This window comes from Amblyomma americanum, chromosome 1 (genome assembly GCF_052857255.1).
Source record: "Amblyomma americanum isolate KBUSLIRL-KWMA chromosome 1, ASM5285725v1, whole genome shotgun sequence".
Classification (NCBI taxonomy): domain Eukaryota; kingdom Metazoa; phylum Arthropoda; class Arachnida; order Ixodida; family Ixodidae; genus Amblyomma; species Amblyomma americanum.
Window position 1 is genome coordinate 189,908,664 of NC_135497.1, and position 22,941 is coordinate 189,931,604.

Genomic DNA, 22,941 nt, shown 5'->3' on the forward strand with positions numbered 1-22,941 from the left:
ATGCTCGCGTCTGACAGCGTACTCGGAGCTGGAATCTGCGGCCACTTTCGTGAAAGGCCTCGAACGCCATCGCAATATCAGCTCAGCCGGGCGAACGAAATTAATGAATCAGGTATGTAGCGAGCATTTGTGCTTGCTAGGTCGTGAGAAGGTCGAACTGTCGACACGTATGCAAAACTTACAAATAACCAACGATAACTACCGGAAAATGCGTTATTGTAGGCGACACAGACGATATGCACCGTGGTCTATTCGAAACAAGCGCCTGCATCTAGCTAGTGATCCAACAAATTATCGCATGAAGAACCGCGTTTCTTCTAGTCCACATTAAAATGGCAGCGCGCGCTTCCCGCTACCATACCACATCTGCGTCGTCTCTTAGTTACCCGAGCGCTGCCAGGCTGCCCAGCCAGAGAAAACCGAACGCGTTCTGGGCAGCCATTGGAAGTGCGCGGAGTATCCCGAGAAAATAGAGCACCTATCACCGCACTCTGGAAACCCGCGGTCGTCCAGAGGTGGATGATCGAAAAATTGGTTGTTAGAATTGGTCTTGAGGGAAGGAAATGCCGCAGTAACTGTCTCGCATATCTCGGTGCACACCCGAACCGCGCTGTAAGGGAAGGGATAAAGGAGGAAGCGAAAAAAGAAATATAACCGAAGAGGGCACAAAGTGCAAGGAACAAGCACATTTAGCGGCTTCGTGACGTCATTGCACGTGCATAAATGCCGAGAGTTTATGCAGCCGTAAGCGCTATGTCGTGCAGGGAACACAAAAGCAAGGAACGCCCTCACCTAGGCGCGCGTCTCACGTACTTTGAAATCTGCTGCCGCCCTTGACCCGACCCATTTGTGGCCTGGAACTAATCACTCCACCGTTACTGTTGTGGACTGCGTCTAATCGGCGTACATTTTTTTACATGTCTCCATGTGCGTGCTTGTCCGCCCCTGTAAGACAAGCTGTAACATATACGTGTACAAGCATACGTGTACAAGCATACGTGCATGCGCACACAGAACACTTCGACACTCTCTCTTAGACACACTCACACTAATTCACGCGCTCTCCCTCACGTACCCTCAATCTCACTTTCCTCGTTTTGCCAGCAGAAAAATTATGACGACATCGAAACAGTTCCGTTGGCGGGTCAGTGATTCGTTCTGCTGTCGAACAAGTGACACCCGTCTCAAGCGGTAAAGGCCAATTGTAGCCCTTTTCGGGATTTTAAGGTGCAGGTTCCTTTCCGCAGCCGTCCACACTGGAGAGCCGAGAACCAGGCCCAGGGATAAGTTTGTACCCATTTGAAGAAAGCAGTGGGAAGCCGGGAGGCAATGGAAGCCGCAATTAACACTTCCCGCACCCCAGGCGAGTGCTGAAACTTAAAACCACTCTCGAAAACCCTTTTCCTAGACCTTTCAGCCCAGAAAAGCCGAGCACTCGGCCGGGAGAAATCTTGTACCCACGAGATACCCGGTGGGTACACTACCCGGGCACCGACGTTCGGATCCAGCACTTCTCGAATGCGACGCAGGTGCTCTACCACAAGGTTACTACAGGACTGAACTATTGCTGCTGAAAAGTAAGAGAAAGAAATAAACCCAGACACAAAGATTTTCACTACAAATTGAACGTTTATCGAATAATACAATGTACACCAACAGCCATTAACACAATTACGCGAAACACCGAAGGACAAGAGTAAAGAACAGCAGAAAAATACATATACTACAGTACAATCGAATTTAAGCACCGAAATTGTTAAGCCTTGCCAATATCTTCCGGACGACGGGTGGGGCACGAACAGTGCACAGACGTCGTCTCCAGTAAATCGCGAAATGTCGTTTTACAGGGCGCGTGTTGTGCTCGACGTCCTTGATGACCGAGTGTCGAGCAGCCTCCGCAGCGTCCACGATCACCGACATGAGCGACGCTAGAAACGTTGTAGGCCGCGATCTTGCACCACCGTCTTCGGTCGCTATGCCCAGCCGCCTAGACTGGGTCACGCAACGGCGGTTGCACGGCGGCTAGGCGCAAGGCAAATACGGAGAACACCATGCAATTATCGGCCATACAGGCGCGAGCAGCAGCTAGGCCAGAACCGTCGTTGCAGTGCCTGGTGGTGTCCTACCCTTGTGCCGTCGCAGACGAGCGCAGCAGTCTTCAGGATGGAGTCGTGGTGGCTACACTTGCCAGCGCATTCGGCTGTCTGGATGGCCAGCTGGCACGTCGGAATTGGAATCACGGCTACTAGCACCTGTTCCGGCTGGCAGGAGAAGTGAGGTGAGGCACCGTTGATGAGCGGCGTGAATGCGACCGTCGTGATGGACCCAGCCTGGGAACGAGCCATGGCGTTCCTGTTGGCCATGGGAGCCTTGAGTGCGTACGCCTGGACGGGCGTCTTGGCGCATGGAGCGCCGCAGACTTCGTAGAAACAGGACGCACGTACGGGCCTTTCTCCTGAATGCTTCCGAAAAGCTCCGCGAAACCGTGAACCGCAACAGCACCGTACTTGTGGAACTTGTTCCTCGTAGAACAAAGCTGTGGCGGCACTCACAATGAGCGTCCACGTCAACTGCTAATGATGTCGATGTTACTGCGGAGAGTGCAGGAACAATTTGGAATGCGCTTCGGGCGCCCCCAACGAATGGTGTCCATAGAGTATCTTTGAGAGGTGGCGGCGCTACACTTCACCCAGCTATGACTGGCTAGGTGTTAGAAATATTTTGAGTATTTGACACATGTATATTTTTTTTATTGCCCATTTTTTTGAAATGCATTGCCATACTGGAATCTTTACTTGTAAATTAGCCTTATGTTTCAAAGTTGCCTTTTTATTCGTTGATTATGCACTGGGTTACCTCATATTAATGATTCAATAAATTAAATATTCTTAGGACTGAAGTGTTTGCAGTCCCTGGGAAAAGTATGTTTTTTACTTCAGCAAAGCGTTATCGCAAACGGAGAATCTCTTAGCAGTGAAGAAGAGCTGCACCATCAGCTTCGGGTCGACATCTGGTGGCTTTAGTAAAACGAGCTTTTGGGCAAGTTGGTTACTTAATAATAATAATTGGTTTTTTTTGGGGGAAGGAAATGGCGCAGTATCTGTCTCATATATCGTTGGACACCTGAACCGCCCCGTAAGGGAAGGGATAAAGGAGGGAGTGAAAGAAGAAAGGAAGAATAGGTGCCGTAGTGGAGGGCTCCGGAATAATTTCGACCACCCGGGGGTCTTTAACGTGCACTGACATCGCACAGCACACGGGCGCCTTAGCGTTTTTCCTCCATAAAAACGCAGCTGCCGCGGTCGGGTTCGAACCCGGGAACTCCGGATCAGTAGTCGAGCGCCCTAACCACTGAGCCACCGCGGCGGGTATTTTTATTAATGAAAATTGGTTTTGGGGATAGGAAATGGAAATAAAGGAGGGTGTGAAAGAAGGAAGGAGGAGGTGCCTCAGTGAAGGGTTCCGGAATAACTTCGACCACCTGGGGATCTTTAACCTGCACTAACATCGCACAGCACACGGGCGCATTTAGCGTTTTGCCTCCATAAAAACGCAGCCGCTTCGAACCCGACCGCGGCGGCTGCGTTTTCATGGACGCAAAGCGCTAAAGGCGGGCGCATGTGTGCTGTGCGATGTCAGTGCACGTTAAAGATCCCCAGGTGGTCGAAATTACTCCGGATCCCTCCCATACGGCACCCGTTTCTTTCTTCTTTCACTCTCTCCTTAATCCCTTCCCTTACGGCGCGGTCCAGGTGTGCAACGATATATGTGGCAGATATTGCGCCATTTCCTTTCCCCCAAAAGCAATTATTACCATTTAAAGGAAATGGCGCAGTATCTGTCTCACGTATCAGCTGACGCGTGAACCGCGCCATAAGGGAAGAGATAAAGGAGGGATTGAAAGAAAAAGGAAGGAAGAGGTGCCGTTGTGGAGGGCTCCGGAATAATTTCGACCATCTGGGGATCTTTAATGTACAGAAGGGTAGAGATACTTGGGCTTGTTGGTTAATTTCAAGGGTAGAATTCATAGCGCAAAAAAAGACAGGGGCACAGAAAAACGACACCACAGAGCGCTATGTGTAGCGCTCTGTGGTGTCGTCTTTCTGCGTCCCTGTCTTTTTTTTGCGCTATGAACGTACCGCGTGGGCTTACGTGTTAATCCGCGCTGGGGAATTTGTCCTTACTTATTCGAACGCGAGCTGATGCGTGCGTAAGGTACTTCTCAGATATTTGAAGCATTTGTGGCAGAAGCCCCGAGCATCAAGCTGTATGGCAGTCGGTGTCGACCGGCTCGGCATTCGCCTCAAGAGCCGTGCGCAACAGCTGTGTGGCCACATATGTGCCAGCACAGATGTCTCGAGCAGTGTGTTCGTGAGGGCTTTTAATAAAGGACAGGTTTCAATCAATCAAGCATTTCTCAAAGAACACCCGTCTTTCCACTGCGCAGAAAGCAATGAAGACCTGGGTCTCGTAACGCGCTCAATCACTCCTTGCCAAGCGCGTTCAACATATGCATGTATGCTCGCGTCTGACAGCGTACTGGGAGCTGGAATCTGCGGCCACTTTCGTGAATGGCCTCGAACGCCATCGCAATATCAGCTCAGCCGGGCGAACGAAATTAATGAATCAGGTATGTAGCGAGCATTTGTGCTTGCCAGGTCGTGAGAAGGTCGAACTGTCGACACGTATGCAAAACTTACAAATAACCAACGATAACTACCGGAAAACGCGTTATTGTAGGCGACACAGACGATATGCACCGTGGTCTATTCGAAACAAGCGCCTGCATCTAGCTAGTGATTCAACAAATTATGCATGAAGAACCGCGTTTCTAGTCCACATTAAAATGGCAGCGCGCGCTTCCCGCTACCATACCACCTCTGCGTCGTCTGTTAGTTACCCGAGCGCTGCCAGGCTGCCCAGCCAGAGAAAACCGAACGCGTTCTGGGCATCCATTGGAAGTGCGCGGAGTGTCCCGAGAAAATAGAGCACCTATCACCGCACTCTGGAAACCCGCGGTCATCCAAAGGTGGATGATCGAAAAATTGGTTTTTAGAATTGGTCTTGAGGGAAGGAAATGCCGCAGTAACTGTCTCACATATCTCGGTGCACACCCGAACCGCGCCGTAAGGGAAGCGATAAAGGAGGAAGCGAAAAAAGAAATATAACCGAAGAGGGCACAAAGTGCAAGGAACAAGCACATTTAGCGGCTTCGTGACGTCACTGCACGTGCATAAATGCCGAGAGTTTATGCAGCCGTAAGCGCTATGTCGTGCAGGGAACACAAAAGCAAGGAACTCCCTCACCTAGGCGCGCGTCTCACGTACACTGTAAAAAAAAATGCTCCGCAGTACAGAAACCCGCTGGTAATGCGTTGCCGGAGGGTTTTCCGCAACATGAGGTACGGACTAAATGTCAGAAACAGAGACTCCGTATGACGACTGTCACATTCTTGGTAACGGAAAGTTACGCCATGCTATGCACGAGACCGAAATCGTTTTTTCACAACGAATGCTTATGTTTTGTTCTTATTGAAGTTCCCGCAATGTGTATGCATACGTCCTCCGTTCACTCGGAAGTCATTTCATCTAGAGCGGAAATTATCTGTATTGTAATTATGTACTTTCTGTAGTTCATGAACATGCGTCTTCTTATAGCTTCTGCCCGCAATGTTCACTGCAGATATAGCCGTCCAGGTGCCGAAGAAATAAGTATTATGTACAAGGCTTTCCTTTACGCATATTATGTAGTGCATACGTACAAAGAATGCAGCTTAGAATGAAAGAGTGGTAAGTGTTTGGGTGAGTACAAGTACATACGTTTTATTTTCATGGCAAACTACACACATTGTACATCTGCACATTGCTGTCGGATCCATCTGAAAAGCATAAAAAAAATCCTCATTTAGTGGTCACACAACGCCAAATATAAATTTCACAAATACATTTCAACCATCCGCTATTGAACAATCGGCTTTCGTAGAAGCTTTCAAAAGCCATTCACCGAGAACCAACCCGTTATAATTTATTGCCCAAAATTCATTTCTCATAACAGTAAACAGTAAAAACCACAGGTCCAGAAAGAAGCAGACAAAATGCGCTTTCCCGGGCGGCACTGTGCGCATGAAAGTCTTTACAGTTGCTTATCATTTTGTGCAAATAGAAAGTAGCTCAGGATGGGGGCCAGATGCAATTCAATGCAGGTGCCTTTCTGTACATAGTACTAAATGCACAACTTAGCGAGCAAGGAACATTGGTAACATCTGAAAAAGGTGGGAGACGCTTGCCGAATTTATCGTCCATCCAATTTGTTATAGGCAAGACAAGACGGAGCGAAAGTCCCGCACTCAGTTTATATCCAGTTCCCGGGCATGCCCGTTGCGGCAGATTATGACGCTTTTTATTATGACACAAACTTGGAATACGGCCCCAGGAAGCACACTTCCCCAAAACCGCATGTTTTCACTCATATCTTCCATTATCTCAGCATGTGCAAGAAAATGTACTAATATCTGATGTCAGTGAAAATGCAGTCACACGTACCGGAAGCAGCTCACTAAGGCATTCCAATATCTCTGCAGTGTGCCTCACAAGGAACGGATGCTCAAGTTTCAAAAAAGGGCTCTTGGCAGAAATTTAACCAAAGGCCATTGCCATGTGAACCTTTTCAAAATGATGACCCAGAAAGACGAAGTGTCCTCATGTGTCTGATGCAAAAGAAGGATGAAGGCATGAGTCTTTCTGCTTTTTGAACAGCTGTGATAAGTTTTTTACTGGTACTGCTTGGTGCAGCTTCAGTCTCCTTCTTGACATTTTGTGAAATAATTATATATCTGCGAAAGATCTCGCTAGCAAACATTTTGGCACTAATGGAGAAGCAAAAAGACCCATGTCCTAGGCCTTTTTTTGTGACACTAAAGGAAGGCTTGCCTTTTAGAGTCATTGATTACGAAGAGGTCCATGTGGCAACAAACTTTGAGAGAATTCCTTCAAGGGCTCTTTGTTCTCATGAGGTGCCCTGTAGATATATCACAACACCTCAGTGAGCTGTTACCAGCCCTGTGAGTTCACTGTCACTTGACATCAAGGGTATTTTATTTTATTTATTTATTGATACTGTCAGCCGTAAGGCCGTTACAGGGTGGATGCATACAATTGAATACGTACACACAGCCACAAGTACACAAAGCCACAAGTACAAAATTTATACAACTTAAAATCATCAATTATTTTGCCAGCAGATAAAGCCACAAGTACTTTTCCTCGCCACATGCAGCAATGATGTATATGTCAAGAGAAAGCATAAAAGATTTCTAAGTGCAATTCCAGATTGCTTGCGGAGGAAAGCACAAGAGTGGCCATGCTCAGCTGTTACCTTTGCTTCTTGCTCGAGTTCTACAGTACTACGTAATGACAGGTGTCTGCATCAACTCATATTTAACACCTGTCCTGTGCGACCTCCATCTTGCACTACATGACAGGCAACTTTATAACATCCTTCATGAAAAGAGTGTCATCAGGGTCGGTGTGTTCTGTCAGTTTCCTGGTCCTGTGGTTTGTGCTGTGTTTTCTACTCTTAAATTATTTACTGCCTTCATTCTCCACTCCATGAAGCCTGAATGTGCTACACTGGGCTGCTCCACGCGTCGTGGAGCAGCCCAGTGGCCATTTTTTTCATACGTCGGAGGCACTCAGCTCGAAAGCCATGCTTACTATATTCAGCAGACAAGGGTACATGTGAGACACATCATTAATAACTAATTCTCACAGTGGTATCTGGTGCAAGAATATCTAAATACTACTCAATTTTTGCTTAAGTTTTCAGATACACTCTTAGATTAAAAACATAATTTGGCTACATTAGCAGAAGCACAGCACCAAGGTACTCTCCAGTTACCTGAAGCACTGTACGCAAGTTCTCGTGCCATCATGAATACAGCACACTGTCCACGTCTTCATAATGCCATGTCACTCCAGCACTTCGGTAGCAAAATTTTCCTTTAAAAAAAAGTAGTTTTGTTTATGTTAAAATGGTCATATTTAATTTTACTATATACTATGTACTTCTCATTGTACTGCCCCAGACTAAAAAATACCAATGATGACGCTTTGAATTATGTCATATGTGATCACCAAATTATGTGATCACCATTATGTGATCGCCAATATGTTCTTAGAAGTTCTGATTGAAATAAATCTGACAAAATACTATTTCAGAAAATGTGGCACAAGGAAGAAGGACGCTAGCTAGATAACCTGGACGAATGTTTTCAGTTGCATGCAGCCACCGGCACCATTGCACACAAAATGTACAATAAAGTGGGTTTTACCTTTCCGAATAGAATTTAATGCTGCAAACATTTAAGTAAAAAAATTTCAACCTTCCATTCCGCATAGAGGAAAGAAAATTCCTCTCGTTTTTTCACAAGCCTCTGCAAGTACACAATTCAGTGAATATACTCTACAAGTATTTGAATCTATCAGCACGAGACAGGGACGAGAAAAGAAACAAAACAGGCACTGACTCACAACTGAAGTTTATTGAAGTGAACAGAGAGTATACAGAAAAGCCACATGCCACAAACTACACAATTACACATAAGCTACATCACAACATATGTAAAAGATTGCCCTTAACATTCCTCTCATCTAGACAGTCCAACCCGCTGCATGTTAACGCTATGGGCAGCACACTCACACATTCGTCGCCGAGTCATAAGATGTGTCTAGCCTCGATAATTTTCTGGTTAATCTGCTGTGAACGTAGTGCCAAAATGCGTGTTGCCGAAAGGAATGGCTAGCAGCCTTCACATCCCTTGTAATATGCAGATAAGTTACAACCCCTACCAATATCCAAATACCTCTCATGCTCCTGTAGTCTTACATTGATACACATTCCAGTTTCACCAACATAAACCCAACCACATGATAATGGTATGCAATGCATGCAATGGTTGCAAGGCACATATATGTTGCCACGTTTCACTTGACACATGTGCTTTTCCCTAACGAAATTCACAAAATTATTAACAATTTTACAGATTGTAGACAACTTATTAGGGGCCGAACACACCATTTTTACGTCATACCTTCTGGCCACAGTTTTCAAATTTTGCAACAATCTATGTATGTACAGTAACACAGTCAGTCTTTTGGCATCTCACTGGCTGGCCCCAGCCTGATCATGCCAGTCCGTGCGAAGGGGTTTCAGCTTTTAACATGCTAAAGGGAAGAATGGCACAGCATCAAGTAACGAGGAAAGCAGGACAGCACACCCACGCACAAGTGCCAACCCTGGAGCAGATACAAAATTCAAGAGCGCGTGCTTGACATTCAGCGTTGACAGTCAAGAAAACGAGGAAACACGGATTTGAACGTTAAAGATTGAACGAGCCCGATCCTTGGCTGCCAACGCTGAATGTCAAGTACACGCTCTTAGATTCTGCATCCGCTCCAAGGATGGCACTTGTGCGTGGGTGTACTCTCCTGTTGTCCTCGTTACTTGATGCTGCGCCATTCTTATCTTTAGCATGTCAGACCAACTTGCCCAATCTTATATGCTCAGCTTTAACAATTTATCGCACGCTTCTGCAATAGCATGGTTGGGAAATCATGCTTTCATTAGCCTTAAAATCTTCTCTTGGAAACCAGTTGTCACGCTATAAAAGCATGGCTTCACCAATACCGAGCCTAGACTTGATGACGCAATGCTATCTTTCACTAGCTTAGAATCGTTCGACCAACAGTCAAGTAGCTGCTTAACACTCCTGGGTGAATATCGCTAGCACACATGGCGTGTGCAGAACATCAAGGTAAGGTTCAGAAACCGCAGCTCTTTTTGTTGGGACATCTTCTCCAAGGTAAACTTAAGACAGAGGCCTTGCTCCTTAAACAAGTTCACAATATGTACAGGTCCCACACTATCACAACCTTTGTAAAAGACCAGAAAATCATAGACGTAGCGAAAGATTTCCCCCAGCCCATGCAATTTCTTGGCAATCATTCCTTCCACCCTGCTTAAGAGAATATTGCTTAGCACAGGGGCAACCTTCGAATCGATACATTTAGCAGACTTTTGAACATATGCCGCACTGCCATACTCCACAAACATGCTCTTCACTTCAAATAAAAGGAGGCAAGTGCCAAAAAAGACTTATGTTACACACCCGTTCCTAAACACGAGCTCATCGTTGTGCTCCGATATACACATTCATAAGCTTTTCACAAGATCTTCATACGGGATAGAATAAAATAGTTCTACATCGACACTAATCACAAGACAATCCGCTGGATTGTCATTCTTAAGATACTCAACCACACTGCGAATTGAGTACAAGAAATGGATCTTCAAGATGCGAAGTAGACAGATGCTTTTGCAAATAACCAGAGATAATTTTGCATGAATCCTTTTCTGAAATTTATCTGAAGAGCATGTTATTGAATAGCATTTATTTGAAGAGCATGTTTGTAGAGTAGCGCAGTGCGGTATGTGTTCTAAAGTCTCGAATATGTAGTGGTTCAAAGGTTGACCTTGTGCTAAGCAATATTTTCTTGAGTAGGGTGGATAGAATAGTTGTCCAGAATGTGCATGGGCTGGGGGAAAAATCTTTTGCTATGTCGATGATTTTCTGGTCTTTTATAAAGGTTGTGATAGTTCGGGACCTGTACATCTTCTCAAGTTGTTTAAGGAGCAAGGCCTTTATCTCTGGTTTACCTTGGAGCAAATGTCCCAAGAAAAAGAGCTGTGGTTTTTGGACCTTACCTTGATGTTCAGCACACTTCATGTGTGCTGGCAAGTGTTAAGCTGCTACCTGGCTACATGTCGACCATTCCAAGCTAGTGAAAGATAGCATTGCACTTTCTAGCGCGGGCTCAGAATTGATGAAATTATGCTTTCACAGCCTGACGACTTGTTTCCAAGAGCAGATTTTAAGGTTAACGAACGCAGGATTTCCAAACCTTGTTACTGCAAGAGCATATGATAAATTGTTAAAGAAGCTGAGACAGTTTTGCAGTGACCGGCACAATCAGGCTGGGGCCAGCCAGCGAGATGCCAAAAGACCAGTTGTGTTACCGTATGTACATAAATTGTCGCACAATTTGAAAAATGTGGCTAGAGGCTAGAAGGTATGATGTAAAAGTGGCTTTCTCGGCCCCTAATACGTTGTCTAAAGCATGTAAAATTTTAAGAATAATTCTGTGAATGTGGCTCGAGAAAAGTACACGTGTAGAGTGAAATGTATATGTACCTTGTAAAATGAATGTGGTATCAAATATTATTATCTTGTAGTCTGGTTTACGTAGGTGCAACTACAAGGTGTATGAATGTAAGACTACAGGAACACAAGAGGGTAGGGGCTTGGCTAGGTGGTTGGGGTAACTCTGCTGTACACTGCACGGGATGTGAAGTCTGCTACCCTTTCCTTTTGGCAACACGCATTTTGGCAGTAAATTCAGAGAGATTAAATGGGAGATTATCGAGGCTAGACACATCTTATGACTCCGTGAAGAATGTGTGTTTTGTCTATCGTGTTAACACACAATGAGTTGGACTACCTCGACCAGGGAAATGTTGAGGGCGATTTTTGACTCATGTTGTCCTGTATGCTTATCTGTAACTACATGGTTTATGGTATTGCTTGGCTTTTTATATATTCCCTGTTCACGCCAATAAACTTTAGTCGCGAGTCAGCACCTGTCTTGTCTCCTTTCTCATCCCTGTCTTTCGTGCTGGTGGATTCACCGCAATGGCTCACCTCTGCGGAAATCCAAGGCATGACATTTTCCTCTTCACACTCGTGGTTCAGCGCATAATACGGCAAAGGCGATTTTGAATTCCAAGGAAAGTTCATGGCTCCATTGAACACTGCCTCCTGCTTCCAAGACACAGAGCAGCAATCATTGTAGATTCTACCTGTGACACAAAGAGCAAAGTTTTAGTTTGAGTGGACTAAACTAGGAAAGCAGCACAATATATCTATAGCCAAATAACTGAACTGAAAGAAATAGAGGGTAGTGTAATAGTGAACACACTGATATATTGCAAGTGAGATATATGCTTAATATATTGCAATATCCAACACTGCTACCATTGCCTTAGCCAACTACTTCACAAATAACAATAAATGCAGTATCACAAAAATACTGATAACGTACTATTAGTGTTAATAGTAGCAGTGCAGGTTCCATGAACAAAAAAGGGCCCAGTGCTGACTGTCGTTCCCACAGCAGCCTTGTGACCAATGGCCGGTGTAAAGGAAAGAGGAGGAATGAATGAAAAGAGAAAGAGCCAGGGGGAAGGAAAATAGGTATAGAAGGGCTTAGGATATCATAGGCAAATAAGGTTGTTTAGACAGTGAGCACAAAATAAACATTACCACACAAGTAAAGACATACAAGACCAAACAAATATATCATTGTGCAGAGTGGCAAACTTGATGCCATTTAGCCCAAAATATGTTTTCAATAAAGTGATTATAATTAATAATAGAACTACTGACCGAGTGAAACCATAACAGGGATGAACAAGGAAGTTGTTAATATTCTGGCAGAAATTAAAAGAAGAAAATGGATCTGGCCAGGACATACAATGCAGAGAATGAATCACCAATGGTATCTTAGGGCAACAGAATGAATTTGATGGATTTTAATGGCACAAGGGCATCTGTGGCCAAAGAGTGCCTTAGCACAAGTTAATTTCGTCTACTCAAGGTGAAATCAGAGACCCATTTCCTAAGCATTTCATTCCAGATAAGCTGAGCACCACGCCAGGAAACAGCTTGTGCATTGTATCGCAACAAAATGAATTTCACCCTAAGGAAAATATAGCAGGAGATAGCTGATTATAAGCTCACTAGATAAGATTAGGTGATTTCTGATAGTGTGGCATGTAGCTGGTGCAAGACACAGATAATTAAACTGGAAAAGGCCATTGTCCTGAGGTGAATGTAAACTAAGCAATGAGGATAATGAAATTCGCTACACTAGAGCTGTTAAGAATCAGCTCAAGCTCCATGCTTCAAGATGATGCAAGTTTGCTCAATGAAAAAAAATCATAAGTTCACCCAAGAATTGGTATCTTGGCAGTATCAGGCTGCAGGTGCAGATGAATTAATCCTGCCTCAGAGAAGAGCTACATAGAGCACAAAACTTTTTAGGCCAGTCCTACACTGACAGCTGTTAATAACTATTTTAAAACTGTTTTTCATTGCACAAACAATAATACCGAGTTTGTGTTGGTCATGTGATTATGTTACTGAGGCTCTCATAAAAATTCTAGCCAGAGCTAAAATACAAGCTGTCTCAACTAAGTTTTTATATCAACAATGAGAACATAAACACATGCAGATTATTCAAGTAGAAGTTTTATTCTTCATGACGTGCCCTACAAATTTTAAATTATACTGAAAAGTAATAGAGTGGAGTGCTTGTGCCAAAAATACTAAACTTCAACAACAAAGAGAACACAAGATAAGGGCAACAACATATTGCCCAAAATTTATATGTTTGACAGAACAAATATGAAAAGAAAACCTCTCCACAACTGGAACAAAACAGCGTGATACCGAGCACACATTAGAAAATTGTTTCATCCAAATCCCCAGTCTGGTGCTCCAGCACTCTTCAACCAGCATGTCATGAAATGTACCATAGTTCTGGTAGCTGTAAAGAGTATACAGCTGATCTGGCATTTTGATATGTGAACAGTAACCCTCAATGACCACCAGGCTGAATACTTTCAAGAGGCTGTTCTAGTAACAAGACTGCAGTGAAACACTTAGCAAGTTATGCTGGCGTAATAATGCAAACCGTTAATCTGAGAGTTCGCTACCACGCAACTCTGTAGTAACTCCTAAAGTGTTGCAATCGAATAAAAAAAAGGACTGCCTATTATATAAACAAAAGTCAAGAGGCTGCAATGCAAGGCCACGACAGAAGTGCTGCAATACAGCAATAGCGATACAATGTACACTTTAAGCAACACAATGAAACATGATCTTTTATCCTTAATTATCAGAATTTAAATATTTGTTTTCCTTGCTCTCTTGCAAAATTAAGTTTAGATCGTGAAAGCGCTCAAAAAGACAAGGATACAGAAAGAGATTTCCACACAGTGCGCTTACTTCCAGTGTCTTTTTGAGCACATCCACTATCTAAACATGGTAACCCAACTAGTCTAAACGCTGTCGTTATTCCAAAATTAAGCCTTTCACAAAGTGGGAGCCCCTTTCCCCATACAAGGTGCACCATAAATAATCCAACACTTTTTTCATGATATGTTTTCTCTGAGAATAAACATTGTTTGAAGATTTTGCAATAGTACTTGTCTTTTCGATTCTACGAATGTATCATGCAAGTGTTCAATGAAATGACCATCTGCCTATCTTGATCATTGCTCAAAATCAGGGTATAATGCACCATGAAGGGCAGGCTCTGCTTGATTTTTGTTTTCCTAACGAACCATGTACGTGCAACCCTTCTGCTGGCTTGTATGCAGCAGGTTTGTCTAGCTAGGCGAACTGTGGTTTTGCTATAAAGATGAAATGGTACTTTGGAAGTGAATGGTTTTCTAAAATGCATTTAACATACATACTGGGGCTTTAACAGCACCTGGTGTAAGCAACATCAGTGGGGGGACCGCAGGAGTGGCCTAGTGGTCCGAGCATCTGCCTCGCAAGCAGGAGGTGCAGAGTTCGATCCCCAGTGCCACCAGGTAACCAGCGGTGATACAATGGGTCGTTTCAATGGCCAGTTTAAAACTTGAAATAACCATGCTGCAATATATACAAAAAATGATTTGTGTGCTCTCTCTTACATGACATAGTTAATCATATCATAGTGTTGGTAGTACACAAAATGCATGTGTGGAACATATACATGCACTGTTTTTGTTCACATCTTACCTGCTATGTGATGTTATGGCATGTTATGTGCTGGGAAAGCAACAGGTAGTGAGCAATGTTGTGTTGCAGCCTTTCTTCTGGTGGAATTTGAATCATGTGAGGTGCAGCTGAAAGAAATTGTTTCATACATAAGTATATTTCATGTAACACAACAAAAAGTGCACAGCCCCATCATGAGTTGTGGTTTAAACTAACAGCGAGCTTTTTACTACTCTATTTAACATATGATGCAAGTCAGTGATGCTGGAGGCACAAAACTAGATACTGTGAGGTAACAAGAGCTAATATGGACAATCATGCCTTTAAGAGATATTGTCAATATATATTTTCCTGAATGAACTAAAGTTATCCTTAGAAGCATTCAGAGGAAGATAATTTTGCTAAATGCCTTTTGCCAGAATAGGCCTTTTATGAACCAGTTGCAAATGAAAAGAATAACTTTAAGACCATGCTATGCATGCTCTAACGCCAAAGTAGTTGCATACAAGCAGTATACTATGCCCCTAGTTTTATGGTGGGCCTGTACTGCACAATTTTCATGCAAGGTAGTGGAAAGTATGTGCCATGAAACAGACCTCTGCTTGCTGAAACTGGCAAATAAGTACTGGATTTTTAAGGCAGGAAAGAAGTTACATAGTTCCTTCTGCAGGTTTTGAACTTCAGGTTAGTTATTTGAAAAATATCAATCCCTGAACTGCAATGATTGAAGTTTTTAGCAAATAACATTTCCATTGTAACAGTGGAAATGCTCTTTTATTTGAGGAACGACTTTTCAAAAGCCTGCGTTTCATGGTGGCTGTCAAGTAGCCCTGATAAAGAGAAACCAGTCACGACACACAACCAAGCCACCGTAGCACATTTTCAACTATACCCTCATGATATAGCTTTAAAGTAAGTTTTAAGGAATACAAATACAAATCCCTTGATTTCCTTCATGATTTATCACTGGTGTATACATACAAAGATAACCGTACAAGATGTGGAGTGCATGGTACAGAGAGAGTAGGCAGATGGTTTCTTGACACTCAAAAAGTGAACAAGGGAAGGAAAAATCTCAGGGTGCTTGCCGTTTCGACAAGACAACTTGTTTTCGTCTGGGGTCAACATATACAGAGGAAACTTAGAATCAAGTACAAGGTTGTCCACTCTTAGTGCGAACACGCGAGCACATGGTTGTGCTCTTTGGGCCACTGTGTCTGACATTGCCACACATCGAAGTGTAACATGACACGAAGCACCACATCCAGGTGCATCTCCTCTTGCGCCATTTTGCAGCGATGAGTGGCTGCGCCGCACACAGTGGACCTCTAAAGAGTGCGGCCATGCGCTCACATGTTTGCACTAAATGTGGCCAGCTCTGTACATTCCGGAATTGGCATAATTATTTGAAAAGGCCTTGCTCATGGTCAGAGGTTTCCCAACCCATAATTTCCCCCTCCTTTCCTGCTTTCTTTAATTTATCGTTATACTTTAACCTTACGCCCTGCACCTCCTGACATCCCTTCTCGGAACCTTGGCTGCCATACTCCTCCCCCTCCCCCTTCTTTTTGCCTTTTCTCCGAACCTGCCCTCATTTTCTCTTTTTCCTTCAAATTATTTTGCCCCCCCCCCCCCCCCTGGTATTTTATTCTGCCATGCTGCTTAATTCCTTTATCCTAGTTTTTCAGGAAAAGGCAGCCAGCCATACCAAGCCACCTGTTGCGGCTGGACATAAAGCCATTCAAGCCCACTATCCACACTCCATACCCCGAGATTCGTTTCTACTGAATTGGGCTTTTTTGTTTTCACAGTTTTGCAGGTCAACCGGTTATTCTTCTTTAGCAGCTATCATGCCTGGTCAAGGTTCACGCTCCCCATCGTAACGCCCTTCCCATATCGCACCCTCGTCCCACACAACAGGCCTTTCGCCTCGAAGTGAAAACTTTATTTAAACCCCCACCAATGATGAACACTTTGCCAGACAAAGACAAGTCCTCTTGTCGAAACGTCGGCAAGCACCCTGAGGCTTTTCCCTTCCTTATTCAGTTTGTGAGATACCAGGGACAGGTGTTCAAGCAGCCATACCACACTAATACCCCTGTCACATGGGCACCGCAAAGGCCTTTGAGAATCATATCCAAAGGCGTAAGGAGTGCAGCTACCCGGTACAAATGTTGCGCCTTTGTCGCTAAGGGCCTTGGAGGCGAAGGCGCTCAACCGAGACCTTCGAAGCCCGAAGACGCGGCATTCGAGAAGCTGTGATCGCAGTACCGTCCAAAGTCAAAAAGTAAAAGCAATAAAAAAAATAGATAAGCTAATAATGTTTGAAAACATTTTTTTCAAATACGAAAGGTGTGTCTGGCTTTGGCTTTTGTACGGGTGTTTATGTTTTATGTTCAAGTTTCAAGACAGTGAAAGTGTTGCGGCAACACCGAGCGCCCATGGTGGCCAAGGCAATACACGTACAAAACCTGCTCCTGCTGATGAGAGTAGCTGTTGCAGTACTTTTAAGGAAGCAATCAGAATAAAAAAATTGTCAAAGCTCAACGAATGAACAGAATACACCACTTTAATTTTAGAACACTCACTTCAGCCACCTCGAGTATAGCAGCGGGTGCTAAGCCTGAACGACTTTCACCTTTGGGCTGCACCGTGTAGCTGCATCGCTGCTCCTTTAAGCTTTCGCTCCTTTGGTGAAAAATGGTGCCTTTGCTGGAAAGGCCTTCGAGGAATGGCATGTGAGAGGGGTATAAAGCACATTTTTTACTGACACGAAACTCAGTGCCTTTAGTTCTGACAACATTCTGAATCATGCTTTGGTGGCTTAGCATATCAAAATACTGGACATGACAAAATCAGCTAATTAGTGAGGGCTATTATTTGCTATAGGTAAAATTATAACATTCTCCTAAAATAATGAAAAGAAACCACCAGCACTGACATCAATGTACAATTTGGCTGTAACATACTGACATGACAATATAGTTACACGTAAATTCTCTTTTCGCACTTCAAAACTGCATGCATTATTTCTAGAAAGTGCGAGAACAGAAGCTCATACATAGTGCCAAAGAAAAGAGTGCATAATAGTACCACTTATGAGGTGTTTATCGGCAACTGCAATGAGCAAGGCTATGTTAATGGCAATCCAGAGTTATTATGTGTCTTACGAGCGCATGCACTTGGGAGGTGATAGCAGCTGTGGACGCAGCTGTCCATCGCAGTTTTGAGTCTGTCGAGATAACACATGGGGTAAGGTATTCCCTGTATTGCTGCCGAAGGCAAAACCGTCAGCGAGTGGAGTTGCCTTGCTATTCACTGTCAATATCTACTGCTCAAAGTAAAGGAAACTAGGGCATAAAACATACAGCATTTCATATTATGCTTTGGCCAAATGCAGTGAGAATGAAACAGACTAGAGACTTGTCTTATGACGTTTGCACTCTTTACTTTGCACCAGAGGAAAATAAATTTATGTACAGTTGACCTACTGCTTGCCACAGTCCTAGAAGAAATGAATCCAGGTCTCAGAAATTCTACCGAGAGAATACTGATGCTGCATTTCTCTGAACTGTTCTGAAATATGCAGAAGTTACCAATTTTTTTACTACCTGATTACATACTGTAATCTTTGCAAGGAATATGAGGTTAACGGACTGGGAAAAAATGTCAGGAATGGTACCTTTGGTACTGGGCACTTGGACAAACAAATGACCCACTGGGCGTCCCCAGGAGCTCTGCTACCAGGCACCCCTAGCAAGAGTAGTCAATTTTCCAGATCCAAAGGAGCCATGCGAATGATTGCCGAAAAGTCAAGTTTAAGGACAGCAGATGCATGAACACAAAACAGTTTTCCAACTTTGTTTCAGTGTGACAAATGGTTTCAAATCTCTAGACTATATCTGGTAGTACACAAATTATCAGAACACCATCTCCCACTCAGAATCATCTCAAAACACATTCGACACGCAGTACCAACATGGACAGTTCGTGCTTAATTGAATCCAAAAGTTTACGCTGATCGACCAATATTACTCTAAATAGAGACAGAAAGCGCATGCACGTTGTACTGATGTTATCGTGAACATAACATGCGACGAAACGCAGGGTTACGATACAAACAAAAAACCGCTTTCAAAATTTGAAAACAAAAGGCTCACCTTCTCACAATTTCGCCAAACCGGAGACGTTGCCAAGTGGCTGCCGCCAAAGTCACTCGCAATGCACAGAAACAATAAAAATGCAGTGCCGCTGACTTTCCTTGAGCAATTCCAGTCGATTGAACTTCCAACTGTTCGCACCGACTACCTCTGCAAGCATGTCTAAAAGTTAGCGGCGCAGCCACGCCATTTGCAATTTACGGAGCTACACGGGAAATTCATAGCGCCATTCGCGTATTCACGCTCAAGCTCACGTCGCTGATGTCGCAAAGGCGCACAACGGCAAAAACATATAAGATGTATTTAATTTTACGGTAGCTTTTTTAGCTGACAACCTGAATCGTTTGATATATTGTTTTTTCTTTTCGTTGCATGAACGTTATTACCATCAGCGGCAGCGCAGCTTGGCCATGGCTAGCCATGGCGAAGTCGAAGCGCTAGCCGAGCCCGCAGTCGGAAACATGTGCGCAGTTAGCGCAGTGTGGAGTTGAATGAACAGGCGCTATGGAATGGGTTTTTGTTCTTCCGTGTTCGCTGCGTGCGTCCTGCGCGTTGTGTTTCTTTAGTATGTGTGTGTGTATGTGTGTGGCCGGAACGCTGCATTGGAGTGTACATACAACAGCTCGCTGTCCCGTGCGGCATCGGTGCGTAGTAAAACGATCATGCAGAATGTGCGTTACGATGCCAGTGGCCCTGCACGAAAGAGGAGACTTGAAGCCGACGGAACAGCTGCTCTCCCTCGTGGGACTGCAAGAATCTGGCGAGTAACAGTCGACGCGCGTTTCGGTGGATGATTCCGTTTACCACGCCAAAAAATTCAGCACTGGCCAACAGCAATGATGAACTGCTGCTGCATCATCACCTGTGTGATGTTTGTGACAAGCTTGTTGGATGTGAACGTGGCCATGAATGGTATTCGCCGAGCAGTGGCCCTCAGGGCGTGGCACCAGTGGATACCTGAAGACGATTACTGTTTGCCCGCGCCCTGGCGCCTCGCATTCAACCGAATGCTTTGGCGTTAATTATTTATATCTGAATTTCACACGTAGTTGGACTCGCAAATATTACAGCGTACAAACGTACCGTCGGAAGAGCACCCTTTTTCATTTTTTTAGGGAGGGGGTGGGGGAATTACCGTCTGCTCAAATTTAATGTCACTAATATTTTGAGCTTATTTTCTAAACAGGTGCCGTGGTGGCACTGTAAGCAATGCATTTACTGGGCAGAAGTTTATTTTATGTTGTGTTGGCACAAGGTTAATGATTGTCATTGTACTGCGGTGCCATGTTCAAACAAAACACAATTGTACACTCTCTTTGAAGAATGTCTAATGAGGTAATAAATTACTGAGCAGCGAGTATGCACTGTGGTAAATGCGACGAACGTTACTGAATTACTTCACACTTGTCATGTTCTGTTGTCGTTAGTGATTACGTATGCCTTGGTGTCTGCTGCTTTCCAGTGTAGGGGTCGAGAGGCATGTCGAGCTCCACTTAGCAGCTTTTTTTCCTTCCACTCTCTACTGGCCAACGTGGTAAAATAAACTCAACATAATGCGTGATTGCTCAGACCTAGATTAGACTACCATTTCACTTATTTACTCTCAGGGCCAATTGGCATCGAAGAGAGGAGAGCGACTAACATAAATACATGTGTAGGCAGATTAATTAAAATGATTATACACAGCAGACTTGAAGGCATTGGATGCAGTGGTGGACATGACGAAGGCAGAGAAGATGTGACAGCTGGAAATGTAGAAAAGTGGAGATCTGCGTGAGTTTGTACGCGACTTAAGGTGAACGCTAGCAAAAAATTAAGAAGGCGCAGAAGACTGAGGCCAGAGTTAAAACTGTAGTTTAACAGAGGAAAGCACTTCCCAGCAAGCCAAACTGTGCACATGCAAGCAGTTATGTGAACACAGAACATAGAAAATGAAACTCCTTTTTGGACAGAAGGAAAGCTAAGGCACATTGCTTATTGTGATGTTGCTTAAAAAGTTGGTGTCTAGTTGTTGCCCTTCATATCTGGACCTTCCACACCCAGCAACTGAAATGCCATCAAAAAGGAGCATCTCCAATCACTCTAATTACATGGGAGGTACACATCGCCAGATGTCAGAGGCTTGGCATCTCATCTTGCAGACTAGCTAGTTTGGCAGATTTAAACTTTACCGCATGTAAGAGGCATGCGGTAGCCTTGAAGGGGAGTATTTCATAAGTGTTACAGCATATTGTACAGTGCTGGCATGCTTCATTATTTACATCACAGTAATATGCTAGCACAGGCTGGAAAGTTTGTAAGTGAACAGAAAAAAACAATATTCATGCCATATCTTAGCCACATTCTTAGTATTTTATAAAAACTGCAAATAAGGAATTCCTCATTTTTTGGTCAGCTTTTTCTTTCTGTGCATTGATTTTTTGCAAGTTAGTAAGGTTCTACAGTCTTGTGTGCCTATTGGCTGGCCCCTTGTTTGTCAAAGGTACCGAGTACACAATGTGGTCGTGTCAGTGCAAGCTAAGTAAATGATGGATAGAAAATTCGTGCTTTCAGAGTATTTCCAGAAAAAACTGCTATTATTTCCTACTCAGGATGGGGGAACAGCATCGATGGTGCACATCCTCCTTGTCACTGCAGCAATTATGGCTGCTCGCTGCTTTTTGGTGGCGTTTCATTTATCTGCAGGAAGAGCAGGCATGAATGGGCGGCAATAGGTACCTACGAAATTAAACATTGCATTGAGCAATATGTTGTTGTGTCGGTGCTTTTGTTATCCATGAAGGAGTTGGTGTTTTTGATTAATGGTTGTGTAGCAAAGATGTAACTGCTACATTGCACTGCATTCACAGATTTGTTTGCCCATGCTTTTGGTTTACTCAGTTGTTAATTTCCTTACCAAATGGCAGATGGAAATTCGGCTTTCAACTTGTGCACTTTCATCATGTTTGCAATGCACTTTCAGCTGGTGTTCAGTTTCACTTTGGAGAAGTTGTCCAACCATTGTCTGTGTCTAAATGTTTTCTAACAGTTGACCTCATTACGCAGCATTTCTCACAGAAAGCAAATGTTGCAGTAACATTTTTATTAAATGTTACTCTATCATGTGGCTAGCAATGTAGCGAAAAAAATATTTCATCAAGTCAGCTTTTAACATTATAGCAAATTAAGGCCTTTGTTATTTAATGTTGCTCACAATTTGTACCAATCACTCAACCTTGAAGCAACGTAATGCGTTATCACCCTTCCTCGGCTCTTCATTGTGTTAATCACATTAGACATGCTCACGGTCGTTCGCCATGCTAGTTTGCGGACATTGTTGGCTAAGAGTAAACCAGACAAATAAAAAATCGGACGTCATGTGATGCCTATAGTCCGCGGGCCAGCAGTTCATCGTGTAAAAGTGGCGTCACATCATAAGCATCTTCTGTTTTTGCTGCCTTTAAGCAAGTTATTAGTGCGGTTGGTGCAACACATAGTCGATGGGGTCAACCATCCTGTCGTGTTAAGTTTTGATCCCTTAAATTGAATGTTTAGTATTTTTCCCTGCAACGACTACAGAGGAACACGGACGTTCCCTTCAATACTGGACTGAATATACGGTCATTCCCTACGTTTCATTGAAAGCAGAAGTGGTTCTGTATTTAAAACGTACATAGTCTACGTTATAGGTACGGAATTTTTTTACAGTGTACTTGGAAATCTGCTGCCGCCCTTGACGCGACCCATTTGTGGCTTGGAACTAATCACTCCACCGTTACTGTTGTGTACTGCGTCTAATCGGCGTACATTTTTTTACATGTCTCCAAGTGCGTGCTTGTCCGCCCCTGTAAGACAAGCTGTAACATATATGTGTACAAGCATACGTGCATGCGCACACAGAACACTTCGACACTCTCTCTT

General features: G+C 43.9%; 1 long non-coding RNA gene across 1 annotated transcript; it reads right to left on the reverse strand.

Moving 5' to 3' along the window:
* Positions 1–7,910: 7,910 nt before the first annotated feature.
* On the reverse strand, positions 7,911–22,157 carry LOC144114402 (uncharacterized). Its single transcript, XR_013311030.1, has 6 exons — positions 19,042–22,157; positions 18,564–18,634; positions 14,903–15,009; positions 14,593–14,773; positions 11,756–11,913; positions 7,911–7,997 (listed from the first exon to the last, which is right to left on the reverse strand). It is a non-coding gene; the product is annotated as an uncharacterized LOC144114402 (long non-coding RNA).
* Positions 22,158–22,941: the final 784 nt, after the last annotated feature.